Source organism: Octopus bimaculoides, chromosome 23 (assembly GCF_046866305.1).
Source record: "Octopus bimaculoides isolate indiv1 chromosome 23, ASM4686630v1, whole genome shotgun sequence".
Classification (NCBI taxonomy): domain Eukaryota; kingdom Metazoa; phylum Mollusca; class Cephalopoda; order Octopoda; family Octopodidae; genus Octopus; species Octopus bimaculoides.
This window is the reverse complement of record NC_142950.1, coordinates 36,606,829-36,624,328: the sequence shown is the minus strand read 5'-3', so window position 1 is coordinate 36,624,328 and position 17,500 is coordinate 36,606,829. Positions and strand designations below refer to the sequence as shown.

The 17,500-nt window shown below is 35.3% G+C and overlaps 1 protein-coding gene and 1 long non-coding RNA gene across 6 annotated transcripts in view; one reads left to right on the top strand and one right to left on the bottom strand.

The window, feature by feature from the left end:
* LOC106882622 (protein Wnt-9a) overlaps positions 1 to 17,500 on the bottom strand; it is a 278,778-nt gene that overhangs the window by 153,532 nt on the left and 107,746 nt on the right. The gene's annotated exons all lie outside the window — the stretch shown is intronic.
* On the top strand, positions 7,455 to 9,943 carry LOC149131356 (uncharacterized). Its single transcript, XR_016238053.1, has 2 exons — positions 7,455 to 8,129; positions 9,278 to 9,943. It is a non-coding gene; the product is annotated as an uncharacterized LOC149131356 (long non-coding RNA).

The following is a 17,500-nucleotide window of genomic DNA, read 5'->3' as shown; positions in this document are numbered from 1 at the left end:
TTGTCGGAGCTTTGGGAACAGTGAGCAAAAATCTCGAGAAGTACGTGGAACAAATACGGGCTGCAATAAAGGTGGAGAAATTGCAGAAAACAGCACTACTTGAAACCCTCGAATACTCCGGAAGGTGCCTGAAAAATAAGGGGTGTTACCTTAGTTCACTGGCAGTGAACGGCTAACACTGTAATACATCTCCAGCGCTAGAATCTGTGCAAAGGCAATAATAATAATAATAATAATAATAATAATAATAATAATAAACCAGACGTACAAATTCTTAGGAATCAATGAACTAGATACGATACAGCACACAGAAATGAAAAGAGGAGCTAAGAAAATAATACTATAGACGTGTTAGATTAATACTGAAAACAGGGTTCAATGGGAAAAACAAGATATGTATCAACACTCTAGCCTTCCCAGTTATAAGTTAAAGCTACAATATCCTTAACTGGACATTAAATGAAATAATCAAAATAGACAGGAAAACAAGAAAAATAATGACAGGATCTAGGATATACCACCCAAAATCTGACATAGAAAGGTTATATATACAACGTATGGAAGGTAGTAGAGGCCTTATACAGCTAGAAAACTATTACAAAGTAACCACCATAGGACTGCAGAAGTACTTACGTCATAAGCAAGGAAAACTAATACAAACAGCCATTAAGGAAGCTGACACATACAAAAAACGAAGTCATAATACCTAACAACCATGAAAAAAAAGAAGAGACAACAAAAACTGTAAAACAACTGAAATCCAATATAAAACTGGAACAACAACAGGTCATGATAAAACGATGGCAAGAAAAGCCCCTTCATGGTAAATACTGGGTTAAAATAAAGAGAAAAGAAATAGATAAAGCAAAACCCCAACAATGGCTGAGAAGCTCAGGACTCAGTGCAGAGATTGAAGGATTTTTAATTGCAGCTCAAGACCAAAGCCTCCCCAGCAAAAATTACCGTAAACATGTGGTGAAAAGAAATACAACTAACTGCAGAATATGTGGAGATGGACAAGAAACAATAAATCATATTATCTCTGGCTGCCCAGTCCTGGCTAAGAAGGTATATATTCATAGACACGACAGAGTTGGGGTCTATATACACTGGAAGCTATGCCAACACAATGGAATAACAGAGAAAAGATGGTATAGGCACACGACAGAAAAGGTCACAGAAAATATGAAAGCAACCATACTATGCCAATATACACATATAGAGGAATTAAGGCCAATAAGCCGGATTTAGTTGTCAGAGATCATCAAGAAAAACAAAAGCTTTCTAATTGATCCATACATACTTTATTGATTGAACGATATTTCAACAGTACGGTTCTTTTTGTCGAGTTCGAAATGAAAAGTGATAAAAAGTCAAAATTATAGAAATTCAAATCTAAAATATGAACGAGAGCAACCAGTGTTCGCACGTTTATGGAATAATATCATCAGTCTTCAATTTCAATGTTACAACTGGAAAAAGAAGCCGAAAAAGGAAAGGAAAGAAAAAGGAAAAGGAAAAAGAAGAAGAATATTTAATCAAATAGTTTTGTATAAAATTGACGAAGTTCTCTTGTCATATTATTCATTCCTCCATAGCCTGATGTTAATAACCTGCAAACATATTTCTCCTCATGCATTTTGAGTATTGAAAGTGTATCAGATTCGGAATATTTTCTGAGAATATGCACTTTCAAGTCTTTTTCAAAATTGCAGTCGTTTGAAGAATGTGTGGTGAGAGGGGTGAAACGGCATGGTACATCGTTAGCAAATGTTCGAAATTGGCAAATAATGTGGAGAGCAGACGTGATACAAATAGTAATTGCTGCACTTGCATGTGTCAGCACTCAACTACCAACATCTCTAGAACAGATTGGTGCTAATGTGAAGGTAGAACACCTACAAAAAAAATGAGGTTGGAGTTGTAAGACATACAAGTATGAATGATAGAGTGGCAACTGTGTAACAAAAGAAATCATACAAAAGCTAAAACCTGATCTTATTGAGTTAAATGGGATTAATTACGTATCTGCTAAGACAATAGAAAAACAACGATAATCAAACTTGAAGAGGAAGCCACACTGGAGAAGCAACATTGAAAATGTGAATGAATTAATGAGAGGAAATATCGATATTAAATGAACTAATCTCTGGAAATGATGTAATTACTAGAAAAGGAAGAAAGATGAAGAGAAAATGTGGATTTTCATCAAGAGAAAAACTGATATCAACGAAACATTGAAACAAAATGTCCAAGCAAAAGCTCAAAGAATTCGAAGATTTGAGAAAAGAAACAATTTTGACAAGCATAATAAGCTATTCACATCCAGCCAAAATATTCTTCAGCAAAATAGTGAAGACGATAACCATTAAAGATTCCCACTACCTCTCATATAAGAACTTGAAAAATTTAGAAAAAGATTTGGAGTGATGAGAAGGCGTACAATGAAAATCCACATTGGATTAAACGCATATAATGATCCTACCAAAGTTTACAAGAACAAGCATGGGAAGATATCTCAATAGGAGAGCTAAGGATGAAACCCATGAAGGTTCATAAGTGGAAATCCCCCAGTATAGATAGGGTGCTAAATTTCTGCATCATCTCCCTTGTGCGCACACGGGAAGTTAGTCCCGCTGATCAATGAAATTATGAGATTTCTCGAGAAAATACCCGAATGGATAGCAAGTGGTATAGCATCCCTACTTCCAAAGAATAATGAAATCAAAGCTAAAAAGCTATCGGCCCATTACCTAATTACCCACCAGTTATAAAATATTAACATCTATTCTCATGCAAAAAACATGCACTTATGAAAGAGAACAATTTTCCCTCACTGAACCAAAAGCGTGCCTATGAGGCTCATATGGCAGCAAAGACCAGCTCTTAATCAATCGCATCATCTTTGAGAATTGTCATAGCAAGAGCAGAAATCCCAGTTCTGCATGACAGCATATCGTATTCATGGATTCTGAAGTCGCTGGACATCTACACATTTTCTTCTGTAATTTCAAACTTTCTGAAGCAAAATACGTCATTGTGGAATACTCTCTCCAATTATGATTCTAATGGAGAACTCGATTAAAACAGTATTAGCATCAACTATTGAATTTTCCGAAGTGATTCGCTTTTACTTCTAATTTTTTGCACAGCTTTTAGTACCGCTAACAAGTGAACTTAACAGAACAGCGTATGGTTATAAAACTGACAAGAAAATAAGCCATCTACCTTATATGGATGACTTAAAACTGTATGCCAAAGACAAAGATGAACTTGAAGGCCTATTACGTGCTGTGAAAGCAAAGCATTCGGGATAGAGTTTGTTTTGATAAGCGTCCCAAGGCCACTTTCGAGAAAGGGAAATTGATAAATTTAAATTGAGTCAAGTTAGATGTTGACACAGTTACAAAAGAACTTGAACAGGAAGAAACTGACAAATACCTAGGAATAATCAAAGGCTCTGGCATTCAACAGGCAAACATGAAAGAGAAGATCGGGAAGATATAAGAGACTACAAGTAGTTCTGAAGTCTGAGCTAATTATACATAACTAGGTGTTAACCATAAATTACTTAGCAGTTTTAATTGTCTTATAGATTCCAAGTGTTGAACTGGAATATTAATGAAATAAAGACAGTTAATGGAATAGCTCATAAGCTGCTGATATGTGGTAAGATGCATCACTCAAATGCAGCCGTGGAACGTCTTTACCTTCCCATAGCCCATGGAAGTCGAGCTTTGATCCAGTTTGGACTTTCTTACAGCACATTTGGGTTAGCCAAATATTTTGAAACAACGAATGACGACATACGAAAATTCGTTTAAAATCACGAGTAATATAATAAATTTCCTTCTTTACATACCTCAGCAACACGGAACTGTACCAGACGATGCGGTAGAAATCTGCCTGAAACTATCAAATGTCGAATGGCACAAGGCCACCAAGTTCGGGAGAAGGGACTAATCGATTACATCAACTCTAGCATTTAAATAATATTTATTTTACCGATCCCGGGCGCGGGGACAATACTGCAGGACTGTCGCCTTATTCCAAACTCATATACTAGTCCAAAATAATTAATGTATATATATATATGTATATGCCTGTGTATGTGCAATCGCGTGCATGCACACACACACCGCGCACGCACACACACACACACACACACACACACACACACTCTCACACTGACTCAGATATTCATTTTGAGAGTATTTGATACTTTAAATTTCGTTAATTAATTTGGAGCAGAAGGCGCAAAGTTTACTTCCTTGTCCGCAGTATCTCTAGATTTTCAGCAATGATTATCCTTGGTCCCTTTCACTAACTACGCAAATACATCGGGCACAATGTTACCTTTCCATGCTTTCTTTCCTCTTACGAAATTATTTTATAGACCAATATTAAAGATGAGAATTGATTACTACTAAACTATATATATGTGTATACACTTCACACGTGTATGTGTGTGTGTGTGTGTGTCTATGTTTATGTGAAGTATAAAGATATATATAAAGATAAACAACACAGGAAACACGAAGTTAGACCGCATATCAATGGAAAATTAAAGTGTTAACATTTCGGTTATTAGTCCTTCATCAAACGGAAAGAAATTAAAAATAAAGTATAAATAAAGAGAAACAACGAATCGATTCAAAAAGGAAGAATTACAGAAGAGAAAGGATAGGGTGGAACAAACGGAAAATGTTGTCCTATGGGGTGGGTTAAGAATGGAGAAAGGGGTGGACGTGCAGATGCATATTAGTGTAATTCTTTCCCTGGACATAGGCATAAGAAATAGTGTTGAGTACGATTGTCTATCAGTATATATATAAACTCTTTACCTCTTTAAATCGTTTCAGTTTTAAAGCTGCGGTTGTGCTGGGGCACCAGTGTTGGGTGTGCTACACCATTATTTGAAACCTCCTCTGATATGTGGCATTTGATGAATGAGGGTGTCTGATGCTGCTGCCCTCAAGTGTGTTTCCTGCTGTGAGGTAGGCTCATCTGGATCCTTTCACAGGAGGAAATCCAGGTTTGTTTTGAACGTACCTACATCCACACCATGTAGGTCTCTCATACATTTTGGAAGGACATCGAAGAGCTGTGAGCCCTTGAAACCCAAGCTGTTGCAGTATCTGATCCTGTATTTTGATGGTGGTGCTGGGATCTTTGGCACCATGCAGTGGGACCATGCAGTGGCACCATGCAGTGGCACCATGCAGTGGCACCCCGTTCTGCTGTTTGTGCAAGTTTCAATAAGACAAAATTATGTGTTTTGGAAAATCAGTGTTTAAGGAAAAATAATAATAATAATAATAATAATAATAATAATAATAATAATAATAATAATAATAATAATAATAATAATATATATATATATATATATCTTCTTCCTTAAATACTGATTTTCCAAAACACATAATTTTGTCTTTGAAATTACAAAGGTATTTATTCACTCGTATGCAGCACTCATGGTTAAAGGAATTAGTACTAACTCTATTCTCAGAATTAGGTTTAAACCAGGATTATTAATCATAATCAATATTATTATTTCACAGTTGGAATTACCCCTACTTAAAGTATCAAAAACGTCTTGTATGTTCCTTCCAAACTGCCCATGCATTCTCATTTCAAGAAGGTCTTCTTTTCTCTTCTCCTCAGCTCCTTGTTTAACCTCTGCCTTGCCCATCATTTCATCTGCATTTACACCCAATTCTTTCGCGGCATTTTGCAGCAGGTCTTCATGACTATTAAATTCTCGTCAAGCGTTCTCCTTTCACACCTTATGCAATGGTCTATACTAATTAGTCCTTTGACACCATTTTTTCTTTTCATATACAGTCTGTTTACGTTTGTTTTAAGGTGTAGCGCCTCATGCAGTGTCATCAACTTTTTTGTCCTTCTATTCAGTGTTGATATTTCCTCCTTAGTCCATTTGAGGATGAACGCACTATATCTGACCACCGCAACTGCCCAGATATTCATTGTGGTAATCAAATTTTTGGCATTCAGGTTGGATTTCAGCACCATCTTCACCCTCCTCCTCCTCCTCCTCCTTCTCCTCCTCCTCCTCCTCCTTCTTCTTCTTCTTCTTCTTCTTCTTCTTCTTCTTCTTCTTCTTCTTCTTCTTCTTCTTCTTCTTCTTCTTCTTCTTCTTCTTCTTCTTCTTCTTCTTCTTCTTCTTCTTCTTCTTCTTCTTCTTCTTTATCACAGGTTTTGTTGGAGGAGCTTGGGTCTTGCATGCGTAGCGGGCTTGTTACCTGCAGCCTACCGTACCATGATACCTGTTCTTTTCAGCTGTCTAACATGATTCTTGATTATTCTGGACGTGCCAAGGAGGCAAACCTTATATTACAGTCTTACTAGGCACACTATTCCAGTTTCCTTTATATTCTCCTTGATGCCTTCTGATACTGTTCCCAAGGACCCAGCAATGATTGGCATTGTCTTCACCTTCTTCATTTTCCGTAGCTGGGTTATTTCATACTTAAGAGGGGAGCATTTATCTATCTTTCCGCTTTCCTTCTTGACTATTCGTGGGTCAAAGGGACATGCAACATCAACAACAATATTATTATTATTATTATTATTATTATTATTATTATTATTATTATTATTATTATTATTATTATTATTATCAAGGAGTGGCTGTGTGGTAAGTAGCTTGCTTACCAACCACATGGTTCGGGGTTCAGTCCCACGGCGTGGCACCTTGGGCAAGTGTCTTCTACTATAGCCTCGGCCCGACCAAAGCCTTGTGAGTGGATTTGATAGACGGAAACTGAAAGAAGCCCATCGTATATATGTATGTATATATATCTATTTTACTCTTTTATTTGTTTCAGTCATTTGACTGCGGCCATGCTGGAGCACCGCTTTTAGTCGAGCAAATCGACCCAGGACTTATTCTGTGTAAGCTTAGTACTTATTCTATCGGTCTCTTTTGCCGAACCGCTAAGTGACGGGGACCTAAACACACCAGCATCGGTTGTCAAGCAATGCTAGGGGGACAAACACAGACACACAAACATACACACATATACATATATATATATATATATATATATATACATATATACGACAGGCTTCTTTCAGTTTCCGTCTACCAAATCCACTCACAAGGCTTTGGTCGGCCCGAGGCTATAGTAGAAGACACTTGCCCAAGGTGCCACGCAGTGGGACTGAACCCGGAACCATGTGGTTGGTTGGCAAGCTACTTACCACACAGCCACTCCTATGTATGTATGTGTGTTTGTGTGTCTGTGTTTGTCCCCCCCCCATCGCTTGACAACCGATGCTGGTGTGTTTACGTCCTCGTAACTTAGCGGTTCGACAAAAAGAGACCGTTAGAATAAGTACTAGGCTTACAAAGAATAAGTCCTGGGGTCGATTTGCTCAACTAAAGGCGGTGCTCCAGCATGGCCGCAGTCAAATGACTGAAACAATTAAAAGAGTAAAAGAGAGTAAAGAGAGTAATTACACCAACTACACTTTTAGTATCGACAAAGTTGCGTCTATGCTCCTTAATGTTAAATATGTTTGTCTCCCATTTTAATATGTTTATCTTCAAGACTTCCTTTGTAACAATCTTATTTGTGTTTTGATCGTTATTGCTATTACTTAGCTTTCTTAAAAAAGATTGCTTGTGTTTATTTTCACTGCACTCTCTATCAAGGCCCATCATATTTGATATCCTATCATTCCCGGGGATTTATTAGTGTTTTGATTCTGGATATGTTGAATTTTATCTTCATACCCAGTTTCAGAAAATGCAGTTACAGTACTTTTCATTTTGTACAAATGCTTTCTCATTAGCAGAAAGCCTCTACATATATATTGATACATTTTCAACAATAGAATTTATTATGTTTCTAGGATGCTTGGAATTTGTATTCACATACCTTAAACACCCATTCAGTTTATGTGGCTGGTATAATCCTGTACTTACATCCAGAGTTACACCGAAGAAAATAATCTTACCACATTTATTTTCTATGGAAATAGACAGACCAAGATGCTTAAAGAAATTTAAAAGTTTTTTCCGGGATTAACCTATTTAAGGTTAATCTTACTAGACCTATGGATACTGGGGAAAATCAGTCTAACTTTTCGGATTGATATTAAAGGTAGGTTTATGGTGTTTAAGTTTATTCTGAGGGTTTTGATGTGAAAGGTTCAATCCGATCTTTCGCTTGTAAAAATTCAATTATCTCTTTCACAAATAAGTCAATGTTAAATAAGTTTTCTCCAGAAGCTGTTTATGTTTCTTCATAATTTCTTTTCTAGTCTAAAAGAGGTATAATTCAGGTTCCATATGATAAATATTTCCTGTTTTATCAGCGTGGACAAGTAGTCCCGATTAACTTCTAAATTCCTTCGTTAACTGTTGCAATTGTCTTAAATGAGTGCTTTTTTCTCAAAAGGAATTGGTGAAATTTAACGTTCTTCACGGTATTCCAAAGTTCATCTTCGAAATCAGCCTATATTAGATTATACGGTGGAATCCTTCGGGACGCAAATATATGCTTAGTGCTATTATCATTTTAGTGTGTGTTGAAATAGATGTTTTTTATATTTGAGGATGCTTTTATTTTTCGTCCAAATCACCATGTGCGCTATATACTTGTCCTTCACTTCAGCTTTATTAATATTTTTATTTTAGCATCTTTTGTCTAAAATCTTTCGTCACTCATCCTGTGACCTTTTCGACAATACTCCATCCTATGAGTCTTCTGTTCTGTTTTGTCTATTCTGTCTTTCTGTGGTAGGTATCTTTATCTGCGCATACGTTTGCGTCTGCATCTGTGTGTGTGTGTGCGCGTGTGTCTATGAGTTTACTATGTGTGTATGTATGCATGTCTGTAAGTGGTTCGACAAAAGGATCCTGATAGAATAGATACAAGACAGAATATAAGTAATGCAACTGATATTTTCTCACTTTTTTGTTTACTAAAACCTTCACGGTTGTGCCACAGCATAGTGGGAGTCCAATGCTGAAACAAGTAAACAAGTAAGAGGGGATTGAAAAAATACTTAATTTCGACGTAGGGGAATAGTGAAAAGTAAATTATTATTACTAAATACTTGTAAATTAGTTTTCCTAAATATGACATCTTTAAATGATATATTAGATTTATCGCTAAATATATTTTGCAATTAAAGTAATATGGAAACTAATTGTAAATATATTACAATTAGTATGCAATTTTGTAGGTGTTGAAATATCTGTTACCTGTTCATATTGTCAAATAGTCTCTATTTTATGTACTTCCAGATTGAGAAAAGAATCATCTAATTCCTATATTCATACACTAAAATGAATACCTGGAGCATTTTACTTTGAGATGAGTATATAAATATATATATATTTTTTACTGCAGTCATAAGCTATTTTACCGTGTTTTTCCTTTATTGAGAAAAACAAGGGTTTCTTAGCAGATAATGGAAATGCTGGATTACTGGAATGATGTTTCTTTAAATTTGAGATTGTGACAGATAGTAAAGTTACTGTTCACAGTCAACAGCTTATTTATACTGTTCCATCATCAGAGTTGCATTGTTTCTTTGACCATGATTCAGATCATCAAGATGTAATTTATTATCATTGTATGCTTGATTAGTGTTTCGTTGCGTTCAAATCCATCACTAACCTGATATAGATTAAAGTGACGATTTCCTAAAGGCAGTGGAACTAATCCCTCATTTGTGCATCTGATTAGTAATATATTTTACTTTCCTTAATTTCCCGTGCGTGAATTAAGCATTGATTATATATATAAAGAAACTGTGTAAGTCATACTGCCAGGAGAAAGATCTGTAAAATTAATTAGGATTTTCGGGTACGCCGCAGTCAGTGTGATACGAGATAGTCGATTACATATGTAAGCTATCACACACACACACACACACACACACACACACACACACACACACACACACACACATACATATATATATATATATATATATATATATATATGCACGCACGCACACACACACATACTACTTATTTAAAGGACACAATACATGTCTGTAAGTGCTACTAAAAGTTTCATCTATTTTAGCACATACGATATATATCATAGTTCGTTGATATGCGTTTGTGTGTGATGATTATGTTTGAGATATTTCTCAACATATGAAACTATTAGTACCACTTAAAGACATATATTGCGTCCTCTAAATAAATGATATTTATCTCTCACCAAATGGAGTACTTTTTTTGTTGATCTTCCTATGACGGAACAATACATTATATATACATATATATATATATACATATATATGTACTATCATAAATATAGTGCTAATATCGAATGCAGTTATTTCGCATCGTGTGATAGGTACAGAAAAATAGCGAACTCAATATTAGGCAAAAAAAATTAACGGCCACAAAGTTATTTTTCTTCACAGTCACTATTTTAATGTATTTAATGCGCCAAAATATAATGTAAGTATTAAAATCTAAATGTGTATTATTTCTACAATGTTTCGTTTATTCGCGCTCGCAGACACACACACACAATACACACACAAACACACACACATTATGTATGTATATATGTATTGTATGTGTGTGTATATGTATGTATGTGTGTGTATATATGCCTGTCTGTAAGTGGATAATCAGTAATTAACCTAGTATATTTTTAAGCATCTCTAACAATAAAGGAAAATCTTTGATCTTGTTCAGTAATCTTTCATAAAATTGCAGACCGTTCAAATTTAGTAGTTTCTCAAAATGATAATGAAGCAAACAAACGCGCTAAAACTATTACACTAGACTTTTTACTTACTGGATTGTGAGTATGATGATGATGGTGTACAATATTATATTCAATGTTTTTGAGTAATTTGAATCCTCCAAATAATGTTTCTGAATCCAAACAAAAGCAATCTAGATGTCATTTAAATATTAATGACATAAATGTTGGACAAAACACTTTTATAAAGTGTGACTATTAGTGATTCCGAATGGTGGATATTTTACTAAATAACCATACAGATCAATAATCTATGTTCATGCAGAAATTGCGAAGTGAACCTCTACTTTAGTGCAAAACTTTCCAATTTTAGTGATTCTAACAACCAACAGAATTATAAACTTGGAAATAATGTAAATTTTATTTTCCTATTTTCTCATAAATTTCGTATTCAATCATAAACTTTTTCTTAAAGTGTCTTTTGTAACACAGACTATTTAGTTATCTGAAATAGTCATTGTTTCGATTGGAGTCATAGCATTCACACTTCAGCTTTCATGTTTTCATTTTTGGAATTTGAAGAAATACTTTTATCATATGTATCATATTATACATTAATAAGATTCTAAATATGCCATTAATTAAAAGAAATTGTACAATCCATCCAAAAAGTCAAAATGAGAGATTGCAAAAATATAGCTGATCATAACTCAATTTTCAATGTCTATTCTCGATTTCTTTTACAGTTCTTTAATTGATTTTCATCTTAAGAATTACTGCGTAATCGATAGAATACAATATAATTAATAAAAACATGAATTTATATGCGAGGAACTGATAAAATAATCGGAGAGATGGAGAAAACAGGGAGGAAAATGAGATTAAATAAAGAAATTCCAGATATTTTAAATAGAAAATTCAATAAATTGCTAATTATAACAATGAAATTTTGATTTCATTTTGAGACACGTGACTATCTTTGCGTGGCTATTTCGCTTTTCATTAAAAGCACAAAAGGCAAAGTCGACTTCGATGACATTAAAAAAAAGAGGGTGGAGGATTTAGTTCATTTAGTTGCTTCAGTGACTGTAATTGGATTGGCTTGCATGAAGGAGCTGTGCTCCTTTACAAGTCCCCGGAGGCCATTGAGAATGTCGCATTTAATGTTACTCGCGAACATTAACAGTAGTAGAAAATTTGTACAGAGGTGAGAATTTTATAGAGACGATGTTTGGGGACACAAAACTTGGAGTTGTAGTTACTGTGAGGTCTGGGGGTGGATGAGATAAATAAGGATGACAGAAGACTAGATGTGTGATTCGAGAGTGCCCGAGTAGACAAATCATCTCTTATGAACAGACACTACTAATGTACAGGTAGAAAATGCATGTAGAGGGACATCACAACCCTAGGTAAATTATTGTTTAACGTTGCCAAGGGAACGGTTGGGAACAAAAATCATTTTTAGAAACTAAACGTTAAAGAATCGAGCTGATTTGAACAGCAAGACATTCTTTATGGTTTATTAATGTTCAAGTTTGAAAATACAAATAAGCACATCTGAAATTCATGATCATCTTTTCCCCTCTCGATACAAAACGAAAAATATATATACAGTCGTTGTCACATGATAACGAAACCAGTATATCTAGAAAATTGCTGCTGTTGATGCCACCATTTTTTCTATTATACTAAGTGTATCATGTGATGTCGACCGTGAAACATTGCTGTTGCTTATGCATTTCTTTCAGTATTACTACAATATTTACGATTTAAAGATTATGGAAAATAGATTATATCAGAAAATTTACATCGGCTGCATTCGGATCAAGTTCGAAACCAACAATTCTCAAATATCTTATTTACCATGATAGTTGAATTATAATACAATTTAAGACTTAGCCTAACTTTAAAATTTGAGGTGACATTAGATGAAACTTTCAAACTTTAAGCCTAACAGAGAATTATAACTCAGCATTAGAATTTATGTTTATCCAGACATCCTGAAATTATACAAATTTTCCGGAGAAAGATACATACAGCCAAGATTATAGTTCTGTTAGTTTACAGAATAGCTTTAATCGTATGAACGAGTTTGTGTGTTTATTAGAACTGGAAGATGGTACAACTGATTGAAATTACTGGAGTGATTTCACACCAATCTGCGAATTCATTCCATCAGATCTTCTTCAGGCTACAGCATATTTACAATATTTCTGAAAAGTCACTATATTTGAATTTATTTCATTACTGGGTTGACGTTTCGATGTACTTAAATTCTGTTATGAAATATGTCTTTTATTCATTCCCAACGCAAAAGCAATCACCAAAACAGCATTTATCATTAAGTATACAGCTGTAACATAGAACTGGTTTACATCGGTAAATAATTTGCATCAAAAGAAGATTAAACTGAATTTAATTTTGCTAAGAGTAAGAAAAAATGCATATGTGTGTGTGTATGTGTGCATTTTATTGATACATCCGAGTAAAATGCACAAATATTATGGGTATTTCTTTGTTTTGCACAATCTATTATTTCATTGGAATTTAGCTTAATGAACGAAGATACTTTCTCTCCAAAGAAGTCGTATAATGGTGAAGCTGCTGAGAGTAAACTTCAGGAGAGATTCTTGTTTCCTAAAATTTCATAATTAATAAATCTACCACATCCCATCAAGCAGTAAAATTTTCTTGTGGATAAGATACAAGTCTTTGATTTGGTGCCTAACCACTGTCTGCAGCACTTAGTATTGCTGTTAAAAGTCCATTTTTCATTCCCATACTTTATCTAGCTTAATATGGTGCTTGGATGTTAAATATACGGGTGATTCACAGCAGTCAGGCCTTTCTTGATGATTTGCTCTTGAAAAATCATGAAGAACTCAATTATCTAACAGAGAAAGTTTCTTGTCTTCTTCAAATGATAGTTAATAGTTACAATACTAACATTAAATTTAGGCGGAAAGTTATGTAAATGTGACAGCAGGATTCTTTGCAAGTATTGCCTCCAGCATTTCATCTCCCGCATTGGAGAGCCGTTCTGATCTAGGTTCATCAAATTGAAATTGATACATCTGAATTATTCAAAACACATTCTGCAAGTGCATTCAAACACTACATCTGGACCCTAAGCCTTTTGAACATTCCTGGCTGCTTAGCCTGCATTGCGATGTCGATGAAGCACGTTAAAGCATAATGTGAGGAATGTTCTTTACTTGGTTCTATGGAAACTTTTCATGAAATGATTATGCAAAATTGAGTACCTCCAATCTGTATAGCATTTAAAAATTGGCTTCAACAGGTTCATATTCGTAATCAGACTAATAAGTTCTGTCTGATTAGTTAAGGTGTATGTTAAGGGGCTTTTTCACTCAACCCTGAGTTCTGAAAACCAAATACACATCCCTTATAAGTTGAATTCCGACCAACTTTTAAGATATTACTCTATACATTGGCCAGAGCTATACCTCCGGGTTTGCTTTAACAATATGACGAAGCCTGTGTATTTTTAGTGATGCTGAAATATGGTACCTTTCTTCTTGCTCACTTAGACAAGACAGTACTTTCATTGGTCACGTTACCCGCCTCCTTAAATCTCTTCGCTGCAATTTTGCAACCACTAAACACCTCCATTACTGCTAAAATTACGGTTACAGTTCAAAAAATAAAATTTTGTTTTTCACTATGTATGGGAAAGAAAGCACATTGCATTCTAAATGAGTTTTCCACAGAAAATACGTATTGAATGTATTACCTCAGGTATACTTGGTAAATGTCCAAAGTTTTAAGAGTAATAAGTACGTCTGTTGACGACAAATACATATAATAATAATAATAATAATAATAATAATAATAATAATAATAATAATAATAATAATAATAAGGGCTACAGTAAATATTCTGCTCAATACCACAGATTTGCTTGTCAGTTGCTTGACCTTAACCAGTTGAGCATGTCCCCTAGTGGCTGACAATATGTGCATCTCTGATCACGAGCAGAAGTAATGGAGGAGCATCATAGCCATGTGTTGAGAGGAATTCTTTGGGGCTTGGATAATTCACCTTTGGAAACATGGGTGTTTCGTTCAACATCCTTAAACAATCCTTATTCAGGGACCACTTGACCGGGATGGGCTACTCGACCTGACGAAAATTCTAACTGGGCCCAACCAACAAGGTCATGTGCTGTTTATCTTCATATGAAATCACTATGTGGCGCAATTTATGGTTGTGATGCATGTGCCTGGTGTACCCTTATCAAACGGGTTGTCATGATGGGTATACTGCGCTTCGTATGGGCTGCCTAGTCCTGGCTAAGAAGGAATATATCCGCAGACATGACAGATTTGGGACCTATATACATTAGAAGCTATGCCAACACTATGGAAGGACAAGAGAAAAAATGATGGTATAGGCACACGCCAGTAAAGGTCTCTGAAAATGATAAAGCAATCATATTCTGTGATATGCCAATACACTGGTAGAAAATCAAGGCTAATAGACTAGATATAGTTGTCAGAGTTCACCAAGAAAAAAATATCTTCTAATCGATGTATCAATACCAACAGATAACAATGTATCTCTAAAAGAAACGGAGAAACTCTCAAATTAGAAATATATGGAAAGAGAGATAACCTGAATGTGGAGTCTAAAAACAGAAACAATCCCTGTAATTATAGGTGCATTCGGTATGATTAAAACACATTCAGACAACTACATATCCAAAACACCAGGACTTACGAATGTATATAACATATAGAAAATAACACTACTAGGCGAAGTCAAAATAAGAGCATCACAACAAACCACAGCACACAGCCATAGCACACGGTGCTGTGCTCGGTAGTGCAGTGAAAGTACGTGATAAAATTAAGGGTACTGAATAATAATGATAATAATCATACCGTATGATCATAATTCCTCGGCAAAATAATTTGATAAGCTCAGAAAATATAAAGATTTGTTGAATGAAATCGAAAAAAATTAGCATCTCAAGACGGTTACAATAAGAGTGATTGTAGGATCGCTAGGAATAAAAAAAAAAGGAAGTGAAAATTATCTAAGGATGATCCCTAGCTTACCATCCAAAAGGAAGTGTAAAAGATTGTCTTCAATGGTACGACACACGTACTGAGAAGAGCATTGACACAGCGAATTTTCTTTCCTTTTCCCCTTTTATTTTCTTTGTGTTCTTTTTCATTTTTTCTTTTTCTTTTTTTCCTTTCTCTCTCTGTCTTTCTTTCCTTTCTTTTTCTATCACATGATTTTATAAATGAACAATCTGGTGTCTTTATTTTGATAACTTACCAATGTATACAATGAGTTTCTTTGCCCTAGGTGTTGGGAAGACACTCAGCAAGAAATGGAAGCAAAATTGAAAGAGAAAGTTAATAATAATGATGATGGTGATGATGAGGATTTCAAATTTTAGCACAGGGCCAGCAATGTTTGGGAAGGGCTCAGTCGGTTAGATCGACCTGTTATTCAACTGGTACTTATTTTATCAACCGCGAGGGACGAAATACCTCGGCGGGATTTGAATACAGAATGCAGAGATGGATGAAATGACGCTGCATCCATCGTGCTAATGATTTTGACAGCTCACAACCCTATGTAACAAGTATAATAACACGCCGAACAAAATGCTTAGCGACATTTCAGCGACATTTCATCTTTTCGAGGTCGATAAATTTGAAATTGCCAAAGTTTGAGATATGAAAAGTGTAAAGGTTGGGCCTATAATAATCGGTATATTGGGAACTGTAAGCAAAGATATAGGCAAATGATTGAAGCAGATTGAAATAGAATGTCCTGTAGAGTTTCTAGAGAAAGCTTGCCTCTCAAGGAGACGAAAGATTATCAAGAAGGTTCTAAGCACTTGAAAGATTATTGAAAGCTAATGGATACATAAGGTTACTGGTAGAAACCTGTTACTCACGTAAATCCTGCCAGGGATAATACCGAACCTAAGTCAGATCAATGATAATAATAATACTCGCATTACACACACAACACACACTACAAACACTAATACAACAAAAGACTGCAACCAGACCCCATAACAAAGCAAAATAAGGCAAGACAATACCGGGAAGTGTTTGCACTTCCCCAACAACAAAAGAGAATACAGCCCAGCAACACGGAGTTGTAGCAGGTGATCCTGTAGAAATTTGCCTGAAACTACCAAAAGTTAAATAATAATAATAATAATAATAATAATGATGATGATGATGATGATGATGATGATGATAAAAATAAAATGCCCTGATCCAATACCAGGCGCTAGCTCTCATGGCTTCTGATCTTAACTGATTTGATGTGTTATCATGTACATTGTTTTGTCTTGGTATAAAAGATGGGCAACAACAAATATTCTGCTCAATACCACAGATTTACTTGTCAGTTGCTTGACTTTAACCAGTTGAGCATGTCTCTTAGTGGCTGACGATATGTGCGTCTCTGATCACGAGCAGAAGTAGTGGGGGAGCATCATAGCCATGTGTTGAGAGGAATTCTTTGGAGTTTGGATAATTCACCTCTGGAAACATGGGTGTTTTGCTCAACATCCTTAAACAATCCTTATTCAGGGACAATTTGAGCGGGATGTGCTACACGACCTGAAGAAGATTCTAACTGGGCCCCACCTGCAAGGTCATGCGCTGTTTATCGCGGTATGAGGTCACCACGTCGCGCACATATGGTTGTGATGCAGGTGCCTGGTGTACCCTTGTCAGACGGGTAGTCATGTTTTGTATATTATGCTTCGTATATTTTACTCCAGAGACATTTTG